The 16,618-nt window shown below is 44.7% G+C and overlaps 1 long non-coding RNA gene across 1 annotated transcript; it reads right to left on the reverse strand.

Annotated features, from left to right (window-relative positions):
* Positions 1–4,891: 4,891 nt before the first annotated feature.
* Positions 4,892–15,043, reverse strand: LOC309711389. Its single transcript, XR_014277961.1, has 2 exons — positions 5,113–15,043; positions 4,892–4,941 (listed from the first exon to the last, which is right to left on the reverse strand). It is a non-coding gene; the product is annotated as an uncharacterized lncRNA (long non-coding RNA).
* Positions 15,044–16,618: the final 1,575 nt, after the last annotated feature.

Here is a 16,618-nt window from a genome sequence, read left to right on the forward strand (position 1 = left end):
CGCCCACGTCCTACACACCACTCTCAGCCATGTGGACAAGAAACAGAGTAACTATGTGCGAATGCTGTTTGTTGATTACAGTTCAGCGTTTAACACAATAGTGCCCTGCAGACTGTTCACAAAGCTGAGGGATCTGGGACTTAACAGCCGTCTGTGTGCATGGGTGTTGGACTTCCTCACTGGCAGAACTCAGGTGGTGAGGGTGGGCAGGTGCTTCTCCAACAGCATCACCATCAACACAGGAACACCTCAGGGATCTGTCCTCTCGCCACTGTTCTACTCCCTCTACACTTCAGACTGTGTGGCCACCCATGGCTCCAACACCATTGTGAAGTTTGCTGACGACACAGTGGTGTTGGGTGCCATCTCCAACAACGATGAGACGGCCTACATGGATGAAGTGAAGAATCTGGCATCGTGGTGCCAGGACAACCACCTCCAGCTGAACGTCAGCAAGACCAAGGAGCTGGTGGTGGACTTCAGAAGGGGTCAGCACAGAGACTACAAGCCCATTATCATCAATGGAGCTCCAGTGGAGAGGGTGCAGTCCTTCAAGTATCTTGGTGTCTGTTACACCCCGGCCTAGGCAACCGGCGTGCAACGTATGAATATAGAAATAAGAAAAAAAACACACGAGAAAAAAACTAAAGCTCTCCACCAAAATCCCAAAACGAAGGTGTCTCAAACGAAAATATTAACAAACCCATTCACAGCTATTAACAACAGACTATTTATTTACAACAAAACACCAAACTATTTACAACACAGGGGGAGATCGCGACCATGACACACTGAAACACAGGGTTTAAATACCTAGAGGGAGCAATCAGGAAAATGGACAACAAGAGGGAAACACAGCTGGGGCAACTCAGAACTGACGAGACAGGGAAACGTAAACTGAAAAGACTAAGATAACACAGACTTTCAAAGTAAAACAGGAAACACATAACAGTCACGCCAAAAACAACACACTGACAACACCGAAACGTAACAGTTCCCCCCACCCAAAAATCAAACATTTAACACCAAGTGAAAAGTTTGATCCAGACAGACGAAGCCGATGAAGGCTGGAGCGGTCCCACTGACCCTCCAGCAGACGACGAAGGCTGGAGCGGCCCTGCGCTCTTCCTTCTGACTATGCTGTCTGTGTTGAGCGCTCAGTGGATCTGCGCTCGACAGTGCAGCCTAGGCGGAGTAGTCGAACACAGATTCACTGAGCGCTCAACACAGACAGCATCGTCAGAAGGAAAATTGATAAAATAAATTACAAATGTTGTATTGTTCGATACATATGCGTACCGAACCGAAAGCACTGTATCGAACGGTTCAATATCGATACGAATATCGTTGCACCCCTAATATGTATGTATATATATATATATATATATATAGGCTACATTTCACTGTGTGTTATACTTGTATAACTATGCATGTGACAAATAAAGAACCTTGAACCTTGAGGAGATCCAGGTCCCAGACATCCAGAGGCACCCAGAGTGCAAGAGCCAAAGGACTAGTGATGTTCGATTCGTGAACGAATCGTTCAATACTCGAGAATCACTTTACTGACTCGTGAATCATGATTCACAAGCCCAACTGACTCACTGACTCATCCCTGTTGCTGTTAGCAAACTAATTTCATTAGTAGAAATATATCTAGCTTATAATTAAAATTGTGGGGGGAAAAACAACAGCCAGTTTCGTAACAAAAGCATTTCTGCTCTGAACTGGAAGAAAAAACCCTGAGTAGAAGCTCACATCAAGAAAATAGCTCCTCGGTTCAGAGTAGCATCGTGCTGCTAACATGCTAACAACACATTTGAGCTACTCACCCCCTCCCTCCTGTGCTGAATCAAAGAGCGAACGAATCACTCAGGACTCACTAACCACCTCCCTCCTGTGCTGAATCGTAAGCGTAAGCAAATCACTCAGGACTCGCTCACCCCCTCCCTCCTGTGCTGAATCATAGAGCGAGCGAACGAATCACTCACTCACCCCCTCCCTCCTGGCTCACAGCTTCTTCTTCTTCTTGGTTGGCAACCAATGTTAAGGCGCATTACCGCCCCCTGGCTCACAGCGCAGTGAACATTTAGATGAGAAAATATATATTTGACACACTTAAGGAAAATACTAATAAAATACAAATAAACAAAATAAATGTTTATTAAGCAATTTTGATAGGAAATTGCTTAATTTTAGAAATGTTTTTGCTCTTTTTTTATCTATAAAATAGTTGTTGTTGTTTTTTAATCATTCATCTTAGCAGTGGGATTTACATGAAAAGGGAAACAAATTAAGTTTGAGTGGAAATGTAAAACCTTTGCACTCTCTGGTCAACTGACTCAGTGAATCAAATGACTCAAAACACCCGATTCACTTTGGTGAGTGACTCATTAACACTCGATTCAATAAAAAGAATCAAATTTACCATCACTACAAAGGACGACCATCAGAGGAGCAGCCGCGCCACCCTCCTAGAAAGAGCTGAGGAGAGCCCCAGCTGTGGGGTCACCCAACAGCCATGATCAGTGTTGGGGAGTAATGGAATACATGTACCGCCGTTAGGTATTTAAAATACTAAATATTCCGTTACAGTTACCATTTAAAAAGGTGGTATTTAGAATACAGTTACTTTGTTGAAATAAATGGATTACACGGCAGTATTTTCCTGTTTCATATTGTCGTGGGTCAGGACTGTTTGGGTTTTGTTTGACAGCTATGTTCTGTTGTTCCAGGCGGCAGTGTTACGGTTGCCATGGTTACAGGGTGACGCTCTCTCTCTGTGACTGTGTGTTTCCTGGGTGAGAGAGCGCCTTTTTATTGTTGTTGTTGTTGTGCTAAACTAATAGGCAGGATGCTACAGGCATAGCCCTAAAGTAGCCTCATGGGCAGTGTAGTCCGTGCTGCAGGGAGAATAGACTGCCATAGCCATTATGTGTCTGTGAGCACGAGTAGGGAGAAAAAGGAGAGTGGAAAAAGCACGTAAATATAGAAATAACCACTGCAGCCAAGATGAGTGCCTGACGAGCCCAGTTGTAAGTAAGCTATTAAGACCCAACTGTACACCGTGTTCGTGTTTTCCTCTGAAACAATAAGCTCTGTCTCAAACTTGACCCAGACAACAAAGTAAAGCTATTTTTCGGCTACGAACCCAACACGAAACCCGACGTATTAGCCAGAGGTTTCTTTACTATGGTTCGGACCTTCTGTAATAGTAATAAATCACACAGCAATAGTACATTCATGTAGTTGTAAAAAGCATGATAATATATTAAGTAATCCAAAGTATTCAGAATACGTTACTCTCACTGAGTAACATAACGTAAGATGTTACAAAATACATTTTGGGGCATGTATTCTGTAATCTGTAGTGGAATACATTTTAAAATTAACCTTCCCAACACTGGCTATGATGCAGAAGCCACAGGGGACCCAAGGGGTCCAGGACCCAGGCCCAGGTGCCTGAGGCCCGAGGGCCCCCCACTCACCAGAAGGGGCTCGACCGAGGCCCTGGCAAGCAGCCACTGGGAATTAGCTGGTACATACCTGAGCGCTGAACCCCAGTGACTGAGAATATAAACATACATATAAACACAGACAAACAGACACACACAGACACAAACATGCATTCCCAGCCTCATGCACACATATACAAATACTCGCCACTTACCCAACATGGAGACAAATAGAGATGGACACTGTACACACACTCACACCCCCCAAACATACTCTTTACCCCTGGTCCAGTTACCCTTTAATATAATTACATAATTAAATTATCTACAGATAGCATTCATGATTTGTTAATATGTACAGTCTCCCTCTATAATGTTTTAGCATTCGATATTTTTATGTATATTTTGCTAGCTAGCTTGATCTATAAAAGGCAATTTATGTGCAAAATAATAAGAAAGTAAGGCTTTAAAATTACTAATGGAGTGCAAATTAAAATATTTGCATCCAAAATATGGTAGAGTAAAATGAGAAAGTAAGACTACATAGAAATACTACGAAAATACATTATTGGAAAGTACATTAAATGTGTACATCGGTAAATGTACTCAAGTTACTTCCTTACTGGCCCTATCTTCCTTTTGGGTGCTGTTCGGAACTGTAAGATTTATGCCTATAGGTTGTTTACTGCCAGTTGATGAGTTTATAAACTTGTAGCTTTTCCCTGAGGTTTGGTTTGTTTTCGCAGAGAGAAGAAAAATCCAAGGAAAACGGAAATCCGACACTACAAGCCACGTGAGAATATTCAGTCTGTGTGTGGGGCAGCAGCAACAAAAGGAAACACGGGAAGAAGGTGCTGTGTTCTGGACTGTTAGAGAAGTGAGTTTACGTTCATTGCACAGCTAGTTGCTGGCACTGCAGACCTTTGCACATCTATAGTACTTTACCGGCATCCAAGGGGAAAAAAAGCATACGTGGCCGCGGGATGTTGTTTAGCTCGAACTTGCAAAGCACACCTGGTAGTTGGTTCAGATCGGGCTCAGATCACATTCACACCATAAAGCACTGTGGAGTTCATTTGGAAATGCACCAAGACTATCACCTCCAAAGGGTCTCAGGGCGGTTGTTTTGGTCTATAATTGAGTCAGAGTACTCTGTTCACACCTGCACTAACCAACTGCACCAAGACGGAAAACAATCCCGAGTTCAATTTCAACTGACTCATCACTGCAGGTATGAAAGCACCCTTAGAGTAATCTAGTTCAGTGCTTTTCTTAGGCAGGGAGGTATTTTGTGGGAGCTAGTGGCACTCTATCCTCTCCACTTGGTGTTCGCTCGCTCTGCGGTAGAGTATCACTTCCTGTTCCTGCTCAAACACAGTGGTGTTTCTGAGTAGCTTATCTGCTTAGCAATTTAATTAAAAACTAGAATAATAAAGATAGTATAATCTTCACATGCGTCATCCGAAGCACACTTTCTGTGTACTCACTACCTAATTTATAGCCAAAGTATTCACTCACTGTCGCTGTACTGTTTCGCTAGCTTAGCTTAGCTTAGCTTAGCTCCTAGCCGACTCGTTAGCACTATGGCTACTTCACCTGTCCCTCCTGCACTTTCCTGCTCATTGTGTCAGATGTTTAACTACTCGGCCTCCTTTACCAGTAATGATACCTGTAACAAATGTAGCATATTTGCAGCTCTGGAGGCCAGGATTACTGAATTGGAGACTCTGCTTCGCACCCTTCATTCACCTGTAGCTAGCCAGGCCCCTGTAGCTGGTGCAGCCGAAGATAGCGTAGGCCCCGCTAGCTGTTCCCCGGCAGACCCCAAGCAGCTGGGGAAAGAGGACGGCTGGGTGACGGTGAGGAGGAAGGATAGTCCTAAACAGAAGCCCCAGGTACACCGACCAACTTGTTCATGTGTCTAACCGTTTTTCCCCAATCGGCGACACACCCGCCGGGGGTCAAACTCTGGCAATTGGTGATTCTGTTCTCAGACATGTGAAGCTAGAGACGCCGGCAACCATAGTCAATTGTCTTCCATACCAGGCGACATTGAAGGAAATTTAAAACTGCTGGCTAAGGGTAAACGTAAATTCAGTAAAATCATAATTCACGTCGGCAGTAATGACACCCAGTTACGCCAATCGGAGGTCACTAAAATCAATATTGAATTGGTGTGTAACTTTGCCAAAACAATGTCGGACTCTGTAGTTTTCTCTGGTCCCCTCCCCAATCAGACCAGGAGTGACATGTTTAGCCGCATGTTCTCCTTAAATTGCTGGCTGTCTGAGTGGTGTCCCAGAAACGATGTGGGCTTCATAGATAATTGGCAAACCTTCTGGAGGAAACCTGGTCTTGTTAGGAGAGATGGCATCCATCCCGCTTTGGATGGAACAGCTCTCATTTCTAGAAATATGGACAAATTTATTAAACCCCCCAAAATATGACTATCCAGAGTTGGGACCAGGAAGCAGAGTTCCAGTCTTACACGCCTCTCTGCAGCTTCTCTCCTCCTGCTACCCCCCAAAAAACCCATCTCCATTGAGACTGTGTCAGCTCCCAAACAGACAAAAAACAAACTAAAAACCAGCAATAAACAACTTAAACATAATAAATCACAAAGAAAGAACAATACAGTATCCACATCTGAACCAAAGAGTAAAACAGTGAAATGTGGATTATTAAATATTAGGTCTCTCTCCTCCAAGTCTCTGTTAGTACATGACTTAATAATTGATCAACAAATTGATATACTCTGCCTTACAGAAACCTGGTTTCAGCAGGATGATTATGTTAGTGTAAATGAATCAACACCCCCGAGTCATTCTAACTACCAGAAACCTCGAAGCGCAGGCCGAGGGGGCGGTGTGGCAGCAATTTTTCACGCCAGCCTATTAATTAACGAAAGACCAAGACAGACTTTTAATTCATTTGAAAGCCTGATGCTTAGCCTTGTCCACCCCAGCTGTAAAACTCAGAAACCAGTCTTACTTGTTATCATATATCGTCCACCTGGGCCTTACACAGAGTTTCTCTCTGATTTCTCAGACTTTTTATCTGATTTAGTGCTCAGCTCAGATAAAATAATTATTGTGCGTAATTTTAACATCCATGTAGATGCTAAAATGACAGCCTCAACATGGCATTTAATCTGTTATTAGTAGGGATGGGTACCGGTGTCCGGTGCCATCATCTGACATAAACGGTAGTAACCAGACCGAAAAGCAGCGCACATTTCGGTGCTTTATTTCGGTGCTTTTTTTTCCTGAGCTGTGATACACTTCTAGCCAATCATTTTACGTTTCCGAGGATAGTAGGCGGGGCCAGGTACGTACGTGCTGTTAGAGCAGAGCTACAGATTAAAAATGTCCAAGGCGAAGCGGTCAAAAGTCTGGCTGTACTTCACAGCAAAATATGCAAACTCCGCAGCCTGCAACAAGTGCTTTAAGCTGATACTGTCATACTGTCAAAGGAGGTAACACCAAGAATCCGATTAAACAGCTGGCGACGCATAGCGGTTTTTTTAAAAGCCGAGAAATGCGCCGTATTTGATAGCTTGCTGCGAGACCTCACACCGTGCACGTCGGGTGGGTTGCCAGTTATCGGACCCGGAGCAACATCCCCCAAAAACCTGAAGAATAGAGTCCTGGCCCCTAGCCCTGCCAGTGTAGCAGAAATGATGAGGATGATGATGGCAGCAGCAGCCATTCTTCTCTGCGTGAGTAGCTTCATGTTGTTCGTGTGTAATTTACGTTGAGTAGGCTAACCACGTTATTACATTAATGCATGTAAGGTGAACTAGCAAACATCATCATAGCTACATGCGGCTGTCTTCTTGTTTGATGGCAGATACTCCCTTCACCCTGGCCAAAAAGGCTAAAATGACCAAAGAAAAAGTGGGAAACAGTTAAACATGAGAGGTTTAGGACAAAGTTTGTGTTTTTTCCATTGTTTAAGCACTGCTTCCAGCCAAGAGTGATGCCATATATGCCACATAGCTGCGGAAAAGGCACACATTGTTATCTTTTTACAAAAAAAAACAGCTGAACATGAGAGGTTTTTGGACAAAGTTTGTGTTCTCCATTCTTTAAGCACCGGTTCGAGCACCGTTTAAGCACCGGCACCGTTTCAAAAGTACCGATTTGGCACCGGTATCGGATAAAACCTAAACGATACCCATCCCTAGTTATTAGACTCAATTGGCTTCACTCAAAATGTAAAGAACCCACCCACCACTTTAATCACACTCTAGATCTTGTTCTATCATATGGCATAGAAACTGAACATTTAACAGTGTTTCCTGAAAACCCTCTCCTGTCTGATCATTTCCTGATAACATTTACATTTACAATAATTGATTACACAGCAGTGGAGAGTAGACTTTATCACAGTAGATGTCTTTCTGAAAGCGCTGTAACTAAGTTTAAGAATATAATCCGCCCACTGTTATCATCTTCAATGACCTGTACCAACATAGAGCAGAGCAGCTATCTGAACGCTACCCCAACAGAGGTCGATTATCTTGTTAATAATTTTACCTCCTCACTACGTATGACTCTGGATACTGTAGTTCCTGTGAAAACTAAGGTCTCAAATCAGAAGTACCTGACTCTGTGGTATAATTCTCAAACACGTAGCCTAAAGCAGATAACTCGTAAACTGGAGAGGAAATGGCGTGTCACAAATTTAGAGGATCATCATTTACCCTGGAGAAATAGTTTGCTGCTTTATAAGAAAACCCTCCGGAAAGCCAGAACATCTTACTATTTGTCACTGATTGAAGAAAATAAGAACAACCCCAGGTTTGTCTTCAGGACTGTAGCCAGGCTGACAAAAAGTCAGAGCACTGTTGAGCCAACCATCCCTTTAATGTTAACTAGTAATGACTTCTTCTTCACAATGAACTTCTTCACAAATAAAATTTTTATCATTAGAGACAAAATTACCAGTAATCATCCAACAGATGTAATATTATCTACAGCTACTCTTAGTACCATTGATGTTAAGTTAGACTCTTTTTCTCCAATTGATCTTTCTAAGTTAACTTCAATAATTACTTCCTCCAAACCATCAACGTGTCTTTTAGATCCCATTCCTACAAAACTGCTCAAAGAAGTCCTCCCATTAATTAATTCTTCGATCTTAAATCTGATCAACCTATCTCTAATAATCGGCTATGTACCACAGGCCTTCAAGTTGGCTGTAGTTAAACCTCTACTCAAAAATCCATCTCTAGACCCAGCAGTCTTAGCTAATTATAGGCCAATCTCCAACCTTCCTTTCATATAAAAAAAATCCTTGAAAGAGTAGTTGTCAAACAGCTAACAGATCATCTGCAGAGGAATGGCTTATTTGTTTCAGTCAGGTTTCAGAGCTCATCACAGCACAGAAACAGCTTTAGTGAAGGTTACAAATGATCTTCTTATGGCCTCTGACAGTGGACTCATCTCTGTGCTTGTCCTGCTAGACCCTAGTGCAGCGTTTGATACTGTCGACCATAATATCCTATTAGAGCGATTAGAACATGCTGTAGGTATTACAGGTACTGCACTGCAGTGGTTTGTATCATATCTATCTAATAGGCTCCAATTTGTACATGTAACTGGAGAGTCCTCTTCACACACTGAGGTTAATTATGGAGTTCCACAGGGTTCAGTGCTAGAACCAATTCTGTTTACATTATACATGCTTCCCCTAGGCAGCATCATTAGAAGACAGAGCATACATTTTCACTGCTATGCAGATGACACACAGCTCTATCTATTCATGAAGCCACATAACACACCAATTAGTTAAACTGCAGGAATGTCTTAAAGACATAAAGACCTGGATGGCTGCTAACTTTCTGCTTCTTAATTCAGATAAAACTGAGGTTATTGTACTCGGCCCTGAAAATCTTGGTATCTAACCAGATTCTTACTCTGGATGGCATTACCTTGGCCTCCAGTAATGCTGTGAGGAACCTTGGAGTCATTTTTGACCAGGACGTGTCCTTCAACGCACATATTAAACAAATATGTAAGACTGCTTTCTTCCATTTGTGCAACATCTCTAAAGTTAGAAATATCCTGTCTCTTTAAAAGTAGAATGGGAGGGAGAGCCTTCAGTTTTCAGGCCCCTCTTCTGTGGAACCAGCTTCCAGTTTGGATTCGGGAGACAGACACTATCTCTAATTTTAAGATTAGGCTTAAAACTTTCCTTTGTGCTAAAGCATATAGTTAGGGCTGGACCAGGTGACTCTGAATCCTCCCTTAGTTATACTGCAATAGACGTAGGCTGCCGGGGATTCCCATGATGCACTGAGTTTTTCCTTTCCAGTCACCTTTCTCACTCACTATGTGAGTTTTCTCTCTGGCTCTCAGCGAAGGCGGTCGCACTTTTCTCCTCTCCTCCTTTCCCCTATCTTCCCTGCTTAGCTGCTTATGTCCTTGTCTTGTCTCATGTTTTTTTTCACTTCCCTGGAACACTCTTTCACAGTCTGTGTCTAAAACCTAAAGAGAACTATGGATTTGATCAACTGGTCTCTGAATGCTATTGTCACCCTTTTCTCAACGAGAAGTCTGGGCTTGGGAGAGCCCGAGTGCCCTGGAGGGACTTTCCCTGCCGGGTACACGATGGACGGGTGGCAGAAATGGAGGATCGTGTGCCTGGCGGGACCGTCGGTCGAGGACGCTGCAGATATCTACCTATTCGGAACCATGGTAACAGGGTTCTTGCTGATCGGAGCTGGCTTGGCCCTTGCTTATCGGAGAATAAAAGCGGAACCGGCTGTTCAAACCCCCACAAAGCTGCCCGCTGAGATTGAATTGACGGGATGAGGTGCGGTTTTTCAGACAGGGCTCACAGACGGGAGCATGGTTGAGAGCTTGGAGGCGATTGCGGCTGCAGTGGATACTCAGAACAACATCTCTGAGCGGATATTGGGATACATCAGGGAAGAATCCGCTCAAAACAACACCTATGGGCGGAAGCTGGAATACATCACGGATCAGTTGGCTGCAGTCGTGAGGTCTCAGAATCTGTTCTGTGAGCAAAAGAGCGACTAGACCACGGAACTGAAGGTAAATAACATCATGAAGGAACTAGCAGCTATCGAACTAAAAAACAGCTCGAAATTCTCATGAGTTGTTGGAAAAGAAAATCGCCATCATAATGCGGCTACCCGTCCGGCGCCAGCTGTGGACTCAAGGCTGGAGCCGAACAAACAACTCCCTGATAACGACTGTGTTTAGACTGTTCCTTCCCATTCCATGCAAGGCCACCTGGGTTGGCTGGGGACTGTTTACTTAGCCTGGCAGGGCGAAGAACGCTGTCTCAGCTGAACTATCCAGTTGTTCAGTCTGACGTCACTAGCCGTGTCTGGGTCTAAACTCCGCTGCAGGTCCACATATCAAACGATCACTATGGCATTACTGAGAGTTGAAAAACTGTCTAAAGTCTTTCATCTTTAATAAAATGATCAGCGTTCTGCTCTACCAGGTGTAAGAATTGAGTTTAACATCCAGGCATCCATGAAAACGGAATTTATGACATTTAACGGAGTTAGAAGTTAGCAGGGAGTTAGCTCGCTAGCTTCTATCTAAATACAATATAGCATGTCCTGACTGCGGGGTTTTGGAAACAAATTAAAACGTACAGCTCTGCTATCACTTCCAGCATAAATGAAGACAGAAAACTAAACAGCAGTGACGTTTGTAGGGTTACTGAAGTTGGGCTAGCTGGTATATAATGATGTGCTAGGTGACCGCTAGCGACACAGCTATGTTAGCATAATATAAACAAGCTAACTTTTTTTCCACTCGATAAAAGTTACCGTGAGTGTTCTCGGTGGTCAGGAACAAATGTAATCGCATGGCAGGATGCTGTAAAAGGACCAAACTTCAGCCAGGAGAACAACTGAGATAATCCATCCACAATACGAGGTTAGTCATTCATATACTGCTGCATAGGCTGGGCTGTAGTTACATCCTAAGGTTTTAAAGACTGAGCTTAAATAAATGATTAGTGGTAATAAAAGCCGAGGGAGGTCAACAGGGATCACTGACTGTTTTAGGAGCTTTTTGAGATCAAATAGAAGAAAATACATAACATTAAACATGTTAACAACACAAAAGCCATATTAAACGCAGACTACTTTAGACCCGGAAGTAGGATTCGTCGCGTCATCACTGAACAACCGGATAGACACGCATACACATACACTCACACTCACACTGATAACCACACACTCATCCCCCCTCCCTTTCCAACGCCTTCGATGCTTGTTTCCTGCGAGGGAACACGGCGGGCCTGTGTGCCGCGCTGGAATGGTAGCGCTGTGCAGGGCGGCTGCTGTGTTCGCTTCGGATTACTCCTCACCCCCCACCCAACCCTGTGGCTTGTCATGTCTTCACAATGTTGTGCTGTGGACATTTATGTGCTTTTTGTGCAGAGCAGTTTTTTTTCTTTCCTGTTCTCATGCTGTCCTACTATGGAAGCATAGCATGAGTAGGGGTCTCTTTTTTCCTCTTGTACTTTCCCCATTGTAGTGTACTGTTAAAGTTTGTATTGTTGATTGTCATTTATGCTTAGAAACATTTACTCACATATGCTTAGAAGTATATAATCATTTGTAGATTGAAAGAATGTCTCATCCTAAGAGGTCTGTAACAACTCTGTGTAGCATGAAGAGAGGAGAGATCGTATCTTCCCTTTTTGATTTTTTTTTTTTTTTTTTTGGCCTGTCCCGTTTGGCTCTTTTGCCATCAGAATTGTTGTCTAAAGGCAAAGAAAGATGCCCAACGGATTTACTTTACCAAACTGACCATCCCAGCCTTGCCGTAATGGTCCATTTGATTCACCTTTTATTGTTTATTTTATTTTCACTTACTGAATACGGGACAGACTTGACTGGGGGAAAGAAGGGGAGAAAGAAAGAGGGAAAGAGAAACAGCTGAGAAGAGGGACAGGGGAGAAGGGCAAAAGACAAAAACCAACAGAACGGGCAGAGAAAAAAAAATGCATATATCAATCACCTGGATCACCTGCTGAGAAAGAAAAAAGAAAGCAAGCAGAAGAGAACAAGAGTAATAGAATAAACAACATCACAATGATATATGGGAATATGACAGTAAATACTAAATGTTAAACATTATTGTGCAGCACATAAGATTAACAGAACACAGTGTGCTTTGAGGTAGGAGCCAAAAAGGGTGTAGTTTGTGGGTGTGATCACCCGTGTGTACACCTGTGAGCATGGACGCGCTTGTTTTTTGTTTTTTTAAAAGGTTCCTTCATGTAATAATCTGCTAGAGGGTGTGGGGGGGCCACAGCCCCGTCCTCCAGGGCGTGAAGCAGGTGTGGAGGAGATCAAAACTCCAGACATCCAGAGGCCCCCAGAACACAAGAGACCAAGGAAGACCAACAGAGGGGCAGCCGCGCCACTGTCCCAGAAAGAGCTGAGGAGAGTCCCAGATGAGGGCTCACTCAGCAGCCGCGGAGCAGAAGCCAGGGGGAGTTGCAGTGACGTGCCCGTGAGCTCCGCCGGCAGCCAGCTGCGCCTGAGTGACCGAGCCCCAGGCCGAGAGGCCGGGGGCACCCCACCTCCGAAGTGGCCCGAGCGAGCCCCAGGCTCCAGGCCCCGATAAGCGGCCGCCAAGGAGTGAGCCGGTGTGTACCTGGACGCCCATCCCCGGACACAAAGAACCACCAACGCACCGATGTCTGAGGGGGTCCGCCACTGGCAGGGGAAGTGGTGGGGGGAGATAGGCCTCCAAACCTTGGAGGGCCTGAGATGTCCCCAGAGAGGTGGCGCCTGACACCCAACCTGACATATAGACACAGACATACAGGCACACACAGATACAAACATCCATTCCCACCCTCATGCTCTCATATGCACTTACTCCACACTCAACCAACGTGGAGACAGACATAAAGAGACGTTGTACACACGATCACACTCCCCAAGCGTACTCTACAAACCGGGTCTAGGTGCCCTTGCCCCTGGAGGGGGGAACTGCACCCAGACCCAGGTGGTGTTTCCCTTTTCCCTGCGGTGGGGGGAGGCAGACCGCCCCGACTCCGCAGCAGCAGGAAGGCTCCACACTCCAGACCGCAGTCGGACGGCCAACTCCTCCTCCTAGTCCTAGCCCCCCTGCTCCAGCAGGTCGCAGAGAACGGGGGTGAGAGAAGACTCCGAACCTCCCTCCACCCGCTCATTGTAATGTTGATGCATGTGTGTTCTAAGGTGCATTTAAAACCCAGGAGGGCTTGGAGCTACCTGCCAGAGAGCAGCAGGTAAGCGTATGGTCCCTCCTGCTAGCCCTCAATGTCTGCGTGTATTTAAAATTGAGAGGTGGGCAACGATGCCAGGGGTGGGGTGTACACCCTGATGGTACTTTGGACTCCGTGTATCGTGCCCACCCCCAAGATCCTATATGTATGTGTAATGAGAGTGTGAATAATGTGAATGTCTAAGTTGTGGGATAAAATTGAGGCAGAGGCAGCCAGAAGGGGACAGAGGGGGGGGTAGCCTCCTCTGCACCCTGGTGACATACCCCTACTCCAAGGCCCTGCATGTGTGGGTGGTTGTGGTGGAGCGGGAAGAGGGAGGCAGCTGGAGATGGTGATTTGATTTATGGTGGAATTAACATAGCTATGTCTGTTCTAGTCTGAGTGCTTTTCTGTTTAGATGACCTGCTGGACTTCCTTACCGGGGGGGGGGGGGGGGAGGGGGGTCTAGTCTACCCTCTTCCTGACCAAGGATGTTTGCTTGTGTGCTTTTATGACCCTTTGATCAGCAGTACCTCTCACACACACACACACACACACACACACACACGTCCACATACACACACACATATCCACATACACAGGTACTCTTTGTGTGTATGTAGATGTCATATGTTAATGAACCTATGCATATTCATGTAACCTCAATAAAAGGATAGTGTACGGGAGAACGGACGAGAGCAACCGGGTCAGGCGAGGGAACGGCGCCTCTTCGGTCTCTCCCGTGCACGAGTAACATGAAGAAGCTTGCCTACTTGTGTTTTGCTTGTGTGTAATTATATTGCCTTCAACGTTCCAGCGAATAGGTTTATACTCTAAAACCTAACATGTACATTTCAATGTTTTTTTCTCTAATGCTACCAATCTCCGACCTGTATCCCCATGTAATGTTTGTGCTATATGTGTACGGTCGGGGGGGGGGTCCCATTTCACTGCAGGGCAACCTGCATGTGACGAATAAAGCTTTGATTGATTGATTGATTGATTGATTGATTGATTGATTGATTGTTAATAGACCTCTCTGCATTGAATCATATCTGTTATTAACCTCTGTCTCTCTTCCACAGCATGTCTTTTATCCTGTCTTCCTTCTCTCACCCCAACCGGTCACAGCAGATGGCCGCCCCTCCCTGAGCCTGGTTCTGCCGGAGGTTTCTTCCTGTTAAAAGGGAGTTTTTCCTTCCCACTGTCGCCAAAGTGCTTGCTCATAGGGGGTCATATGATTGTTGGGTTTTCTCTGTACCTATGAAGTGCCTTGAGGCGACTTTTGTTGTGATTTGGCGCTATATAAATAAAATTGAATTGAATCCTTTCACAATAATACTGAACATTTTTTCTTAATCTTGTCCACATTTGAAGTTTCAAATTATGTCACCTGTAAGGTGAATCTTGATATATGACAGGCATATCACGACAGATGCTGCAACACAAGGTCTCATCTCTCCCAAACAGCCAAGACTAATAAATAAAAAAAAAAATAAAATATTAAACATATATATATATATATATATATATATATATATATATATATATATATATATGTGTGTGTGTGTGTGTGTGTGTGTGTGTGTGTGTGTGTGTGTGTGTGTGTGTGTGTGTGTGTGTACAATATACAGTGGGGCAAAAAAGTATTTAGTCAGCCACCGATTGTGCAAGTTCCCCCACCTAAAATGATGACAGAGGTCAGTAATTTGCACCAGAGGTACACTTCAACTGTGAGAGACAGAATGTGAAAAAAAAAATCCATGAATCCACATGGTAGGATTTGTAAAGAATTTATTCGTAAATCAGGGTGGAAAATAAGTATTTGGTCAATAACAAAAATACAACTCAGTACTTTGTAACATAACCTTTGTTGGCAATAACAGAGGTCAAACGTTTACTATAGGTCTTTACCAGGTTTGCACACACAGTAGCTGGTATTTTGGCCCATTCCTCCATGCAGATCTTCTCGAGAGCAGTGATGTTTTGGGGCTGTCGCCGAGCAACATGGACTTCCAACTCCCGCCACAGATTTTCTATGGGGTTGAGGTCTGGAGACTGGCTAGGCCACTCCAGGACTTTCAAATGCTTCTTACGGAGCCACTCCTTTGTTGCCCGGGCGGTGTGTTTTGGATCATTGTCATGTTGGAAGACCCAGCCTCGTTTCATCTTCAAAGTTCTCACTGATGGAAGGAGGTTTTGGCTCAAAATCTCACGATACATGGCCCCATTCATTCTGTCCTTAACACGGATCAGTCGTCCTGTCCCCTTGGCAGAAAAACAGCCCCATAGCATGATGTTTCCACCCCCATGCTTCACAGTAGGTATGGTGTTCTTGGGATGCAACTCAGTATTCTTCGTCCTCCAAACACGACGAGTTGAGTTTATACCAAAAAGTTCTACTTTGGTTTCATCTGACCACATGACATTCTCCCAATCCTCTGCCGTATCATCCATGTGCTCTCTGGCAAACTTCAGACGGGCCTGGACATGCACTGGCTTCAGCAGCGGAACACGTCTGGCACTGCGGGATTTGATTCCCTGCCGTTGTAGTGTGTTACTGATGGTGACCTTTGTTACTTTGGTCCCAGCTCTCTGCAGGTCATTCACCAGGTCCCCCCGTGTGGTTCTGGGATCTTTGCTCACCATTCTCATGGTCATTTTGACCCCACGGGATGAGCTCTTGCGTGGAGCCCCAGATCGTGGGAGATTATCAGTGGTCTTGTATGTCTTCCATTTTCTGATGATTGCTCCCACAGTTGATTTTTTCACACCAAGCTGCTTGCCTATTGTAGATTCACTCTTCCCAGTCTGGTGCAGGTCTACAATACTTTTCCTGGTGTCCTTCGAAAGCTCTTTAGTCTTGGCCATGGCGGAGTTTGGAGTCTGACTGTTTGAGGCTGTGGACA

The sequence above is a fragment of the Aulonocara stuartgranti genome (assembly GCF_965226115.1).
Source record: "Aulonocara stuartgranti genome assembly, chromosome: 7".
Taxonomy (NCBI): domain Eukaryota; kingdom Metazoa; phylum Chordata; class Actinopteri; order Cichliformes; family Cichlidae; genus Aulonocara; species Aulonocara stuartgranti.